The sequence below is a fragment of the Leguminivora glycinivorella genome, chromosome 7 (assembly GCF_023078275.1).
Source record: "Leguminivora glycinivorella isolate SPB_JAAS2020 chromosome 7, LegGlyc_1.1, whole genome shotgun sequence".
Taxonomy (NCBI): domain Eukaryota; kingdom Metazoa; phylum Arthropoda; class Insecta; order Lepidoptera; family Tortricidae; genus Leguminivora; species Leguminivora glycinivorella.
The window spans coordinates 13,718,728-13,725,180 of record NC_062977.1 but is presented as its reverse complement, the minus strand read 5'-3'; the positions used below and the strand labels follow the sequence as shown (position 1 = coordinate 13,725,180).

Here is a 6,453-nt window from a genome sequence, read left to right as displayed (position 1 = left end):
TTTTAATGTTTGTTATTCGATATCTCCGTCATTTCTGAACCAATTTTGAAATTTGGATGATTCTGAAGTACTTACAGATGAGAATGATTATCAGAACGGAACTCTAACCAGGGGCGGCTCACTCTTCATCAGCAGTTCCACTGCACCAAATGTCACTGTTCTGGACGTAAGTGCATGCTGTTCTTATAAAAATACCAGTCACTATAAGTGTGCCGTTCAGATTTGAGGAGTTCCATTCTGACCATCATCAGGAGTTCCACTGCACCAAATGTCACTGTTCCGTACGTAAATGCATGCTGTTCCTTTAAAAACACAAAAATCACCATATGTATGCCTTTCAGATTTGGGGAGTTCCCTCGATTTCTCCAGGATCCCATCATCAGAACTGGGTTCTGAGAAAAATGGGACCAATCTGTATGCATATACATTCAATCAAAAAAAAATTTTTCAAAATCGGTCCAGTAACGACGGAGATATCGAGGAACAAACATTAAAAAAAATAAAAAAAATACAGACGAATTGAGAACCCCTTCCCTTGAGATTTGGAAGGCGGTTAAAAATCATACCTTTTTACCAATTGGCGCTCTCGCACACGAGTCCATACATCAAGTCGCGCTAGGTATGGTACGGAATCACCCGCGAGAAGGCAAGGTATGCTGGTGGGCTTCTTTAAACATGAGTAAATATATACTTTTAATAAAACTAATGACTGAGGTCAAGGAAAATATTATCTTCAGACAAGCAATAAACATGAGAAGGCCGATGCCCTAGCAAAAGACGCTTGCACAAAAGGCGCGGACGTGTATATTTTTCCAGACTTTAATTACTGAGAAACTATATAAATGTAAAAGAAAAATTCATTCTAGGAACACTTTGATGAACGTTGCAAATAAAAGGACGTACTAGACAAAACTATGCAATGAAATTTCCTCATATAAGTTATACATATATTATATATGTATATGTACTTTGATTTAGAAAAAGTTATCCAAGAAGAGAAGACTGCACTCTAAAAAAAATTTGTTTGCTCCTATCAATATTTTGATCGTCGTAGTCAAGCATCTTGATTCCATACGAGCCTGATAAGATCTTAGACAAATGGAATAAGGTAATTTTGATTGCTCTTACTTTTGCAACGTAACTGAGACAATTAAGATCTTGTTCAATAATTACATGAAAAATAATTAGGCGAACTAAATTACCTTAGTAAGTTCAACTAAGCACTTGATAATTATTATCATGATACGTAACTGTATCAACTAACGCAAACCAGTTAGTTCAACTATGACGTTGCTCAATATTAACATGGAGAATGATTGTATTAATTATTTGACCTAAATAAATTCAACTAAGAACATGATTACATCTACTTACGAACCTTGTGAGTCTGAACTAAGATATTGGTCAATTTGAATATTAATTGTTTAATCAATTCAACTAAGACATCTGTCAATATTAACATGAAGCATTACTGTATTAACTATTTAATCCGAATAAGTTCAACTAAGAACATGATTACATCTACTTACGCACCTTGTGAGACTGAACTAAGATATTTTTCTATTTGAACATGAATTGTTTAATCGATTCAACCAAGATGTAGGTCAATATTAACATGAGGCATTACTGTAGTAACCATTAAAACCAAATAAGTTCAATTAAGGACATGATTACATCGATATACACACTTTGTGAGAGTGAACTATGATATTGTTCAATTTGAATCTTTGTTTTGTTATACATTTCAACTGAGAAGCTTGTTCAGTACTATCATTCATGTTCAATTGTACTTTGACTTACTTTGTCTCATTTACTAAGACAACAACCCCTTATTGATAATTGTCATAAAACACCACGGGACTGAATTAGACAAATTATGTTTTATACCTATTTACAAATACATACGTTAACTTGACAGATAACATAAAACGATTCATATCTAATTCAGGCTGGTGATGCGTTTATGAATAACGCCATAAATAAAACAAAAGTTATAAAAAAATTACATTTATTCATAATATACTTGGCACCTACTACTACTACCTACTTAGAATAAATAGTTTTTTTCTTGCGGCGGTTATCACATCACAGCTAACCTAACAACTTACAAGTTCAATGGAGGAAGAAATCGAAATTTTAAAAACATGGGAGTTGGAGAACTTAAGACGCTACAGGAGCGAAAATGCTAAAATGGAAAGGAGCCCCCTTTCAATTTGGGAATTCAAATTTAATATACAAGTGTTATTAACTAGATTTATCGAAAAAAAATGTCCATTAAGAACTCAGTTAAAAAATATTGCGAAAAAAATCTTTAAAATCGAGGTTCCGCTCTCGACTGTTTCCCCCTTCAAAATTAAGTCAATCGTAACTAAATTTGAGAATCTGAATAACAATGAAATAATCAGTGTCGGACCGTTCAGTTTTTGTGGCTAATTGTTACCAATTTTGAATACCACACCTTTTTTACGCCATAATCAATAACACCGTTTTTGAAAATTTTCGATGGGCTCTAGCGTCTTTAAAAATAAGAATCTCAAAAAATCAAAACGGTCCGACACAGATAAAAATTATTATAATCTGTCTTGAAAAAAATCATTGCTGTATCTTGAAAAACCAGGAGGAAATAGTCGAGAGCGTTTGTATGGAGAATAGATCACTCCTGTATCGTCTTAATACCAGAGTTCACCAGTAAGTACAATGTATTATATTTTCATTGTATTATATATTTTGTAGCACGTATCTACTGCGTTCATAATGGACTGTCTTTCATAGATTATCGATCTGCTGACAACAACTAGAAATGATTCGATTTTTTCAAGAGACTCACCCATAACAATTATGTATGGCTGGCATGACAATCCTATTTTTTGAAGTGTGGCTATGCGAAGTTCGATGGTCTGGCTAATTTCTACACTAGAGCGGATATGCTTTATGAAACCTTCCCTTACTTCCATTTTACTGGGCTTCCAATTTTGACTTGCACCGGAACCTCGCTTCTTCTTTTGGCGGACTGCCGCAGTGTTCAGCAAAAATGGAATGGTGAGAAATCCGGCTATATTCGTTGTTTCCTCATAGGGCGCTATAAAAATGGGACTAGTTAGTAAAATATTATTACAAACGATATAATATAAGGAAAGATCAATGCGGGTAAGTGAACAGTGGGGCAACTGAAACGAGCCACGAAGGTTAAACAAACTTTGCCACCGAGTGAAATACAAAATTTTACACTACACCGACACAAACAAAATATTAACTGTAAAACATCTAACTAAATCAAATCTATCAAGCTTGAGACATCCAGTTAAAATTTGTATGAAATTTCTTTGCACTCTTGTGGACAAAATGCAGTTTTGCTATCTGTTTTTGAAGACTAAAGAGAGCCTTTGCACTGGCAAACTTGCGGTGTGGTGAAACTAACTATTTTAACATAGACAACATCTGCTTTATCAATTTTATCATATACTTACAATTGGTAAGTGCAGTAAGTTCGACTTTTTGTATTTCAGCTGTTCCTGAAGATTTATTTTCATTGATGGAAAATTTATAAACAAATTGTCCTAGTAAATTTCATGTGCTTTTGAAGTCGTTAAGCCGCTGGAATGATAAAACAAACAATTAAAAACAAAAAGTAAAAAGAAACGAATGCAGTATTCAGTTATACATATAATAATTATTTTAAAGTTACATAGTAAAAAGTGACTTAGCTAGTTAATGTTATTATATTTACCAAAGAATATCCTTGTGGTTTTTTGAGAGCAGAATATTTTCAAAATAGTGATGCAGAGTCCAATGACTTTTCCACAATCTGAAAAATATTTAGAAACTTTACTTTTCATTTGCCTCTTTAATTAATATAATTATAATACAATTAATTACAGTCATAACCTATACACTCACAGTATAATGTATCATAATAATAAATAAATTAATTAATGTAATAGGACATTCTTACACAGATTGACTGGGTCCCACAGTAAGCTCAAGAAGGCTTGTGATGTGGGTACTCAGACAACGATATAATTAATAAACAAATAATTATATAAATAAAAAACATCCATGACTCAGGATTCTCAGGAACATACCTGTGCTCATCACACAAATAAATGTCCTTACCGGGATTCGAACCCAGAACTGCGGCTTAGTAGGGACGGTCACTTAGTCACTACTCGCTAGGCCAGCCCGGTATCTTGCCTAACAATGCAGTTATATTAAAAATATTATTGTGATAAGATGAGTATGTTACTTCAAAAATGGTTGGAATAAAATCTCTCTCTGGTATGTTGGTCTGCCTATGCAGTATTCATTTATTGAATTGTAATTCTTATAATGTTTTTTACAATAAAATACAGAACCTCCTCCTTCTAGGTAAAGAAGTCTGTTAGAAACTGCTTACCCTGGAATTATAACTGGGCTCTGCTTTCTTCTCAGCAATTGCAGATGGCACATTTTCCTTTTCCGAGGACAAGTTTTCCTTTTCTGAAGTTTCTATAACTATTAGGTCTGTGCTTATGTTAAACTCAGAAAAATCCATCAGGGTCTGGAAATGAATGATACAATTAATATCACATACCATACTACAAAATTATGAACAGCGTGGAAAAATATTTGGCCCTAGAGGAACCGTATTACATCTTTTTTTAACTCAAAGTTAATATTTTTCAATATTGCTACAATATCTATAATTTAAAATTGAAACAACTCTTAAGGGCAAAAGGTAATTATTTCTCTGTTAATTAATCTATTACAAAGGACTCCACTGAGCCTTGCCTTATATTATGAAATTACTCTCTAATTTACTAAGTTTACAGAGCCGAGGGCTAGCTACACTTGAACATGAGACTAAGGTTTTAAATTATTTAAGGGAACAAACGTGGATCAGCGAACTCTTGAGTTAAAACTACGGGTAGAAACGGTGTACGGCGGATATTAAAATAAAAGGTATAGTAACACGGAGGGTGCCAGAACCATAATTATGCCGGTTCGATGATGTAGATAAGAGTGATTGGAAAGGTCTAACCTCAAACGTGCTACGTCAGCCGCCTCAGACCACCACGACTGCCACGTCAGCCGCCTCAGAGATGGTGTCGTGTGGATGACGGCAGCGTCAGCTTGCCGCCTGTAGGTTACCGGAACACAGCGGGGAATGCTGGCGACCGGCGCGAGGATTAGGCGACGCGGCGTGAACCCTGAAATGTGTATACCAGTCTTTAAGTAAAATTCCAAAGACGGCGTCCGTGAGACTTGGATCGCCCGTAGGACAGGGGAATTGCCCCGGAATTCGAATTCCGAACGTCAACGCGTTCTGTGAAACGACCTACTGCTAATTTGGAATTACACATAACCTAAGTGACAATTTGACAAGGTTTTTAAAGAATGTACAATTTACCGTTGGTGGACAAAAGGCGAGCGGAGAGCAGTTTTGCACTTATTTCAACACCCGGGCACGCTGGGCGTCGCCTATTACCATCGGAACATGGTTTTATTAGCGTCCGATTCCGGGGCTGGAAAATATGCAACGCTTTGTTAGAAACTATCCAACTATAAGAAAATACACAACAGAATCACTATCAAAACTCACTCAAACGGGCGATTGCGCCCGATTTTGACTCGGGCTAAAGATCCCCTCGCAATTCTCTCCCTGGCAAAAATAATTCCGGTCTCTCTCATTTTGACGGAACTATAGTTACCATACCAAGTCTAAATCGGCTCGCGCCGCGAACAGCACATGCTGGACGTTCAACGAAAATTGAGCCAACTTAAATGTGTATTTTATAGACAAGAAATTTAAATGTGTATTATTACGAGATTGCATCCATTATCGGCCGGGGCCGCAGCCCAGCAAGCTATTGGCCTCGTGTCATTAGCAACTTGACTAAATAATGAAAAAAATACATTGTACTTACTGGTGAATTTTCGTATTAAGTTCTCCAACTCCCATGTTTTTAAAGATTCGATCACTTACTCCATTGAACTTGTAAGTTGTTAGATCTGTGATGTGATAGATAACCGCAAAAAAATTAACACAAGACGCGTTGACAAATCACTTCGGCGTCAGTGTTGCCAACTCCGATTTTGAAAAACGCTAGGCTAATGTATAGAAGATGTCTAAAATACGTTAACATTTTTTTTTAAATGAGTCTACCTCGAATTAAAGGCATAAAGGTACTTAAAATAAATGATTAAAAATAATTCATAAATGATTAAAAATAATTCAGTACCTATCTAAAATTGAAATGCCGTCAAATGATACCTAATGTGCAGTAAAATTCACCTTTGTTATTTGGTTACGATCGGTTGTTTTTTAGCAATATATTTGATGGAATTTTTATTTTAACTAATAGATAGTAATCAATAGTAAAGTAATCAATAGTAAATTACGATACAAGTGCGAAAAATGGGAAATTTGAAACGAGTTGTGATTAAAACACGAACGAAGAGAGTTTTTTAAATCGA

At 35.2% G+C, this 6,453-nt stretch overlaps 1 long non-coding RNA gene across 1 annotated transcript; it reads right to left on the bottom strand.

Annotated features, from left to right (window-relative positions):
• Nucleotides 1–2,622: 2,622 nt before the first annotated feature.
• LOC125228149 lies at nt 2,623–6,139 on the bottom strand. Its single transcript, XR_007177256.1, has 7 exons — nt 5,904–6,139; nt 5,387–5,501; nt 5,018–5,186; nt 4,394–4,537; nt 3,728–3,805; nt 3,468–3,594; nt 2,623–3,079 (listed from the first exon to the last, which is right to left on the bottom strand). It is a non-coding gene; the product is annotated as an uncharacterized LOC125228149 (long non-coding RNA).
• Nucleotides 6,140–6,453: the final 314 nt, after the last annotated feature.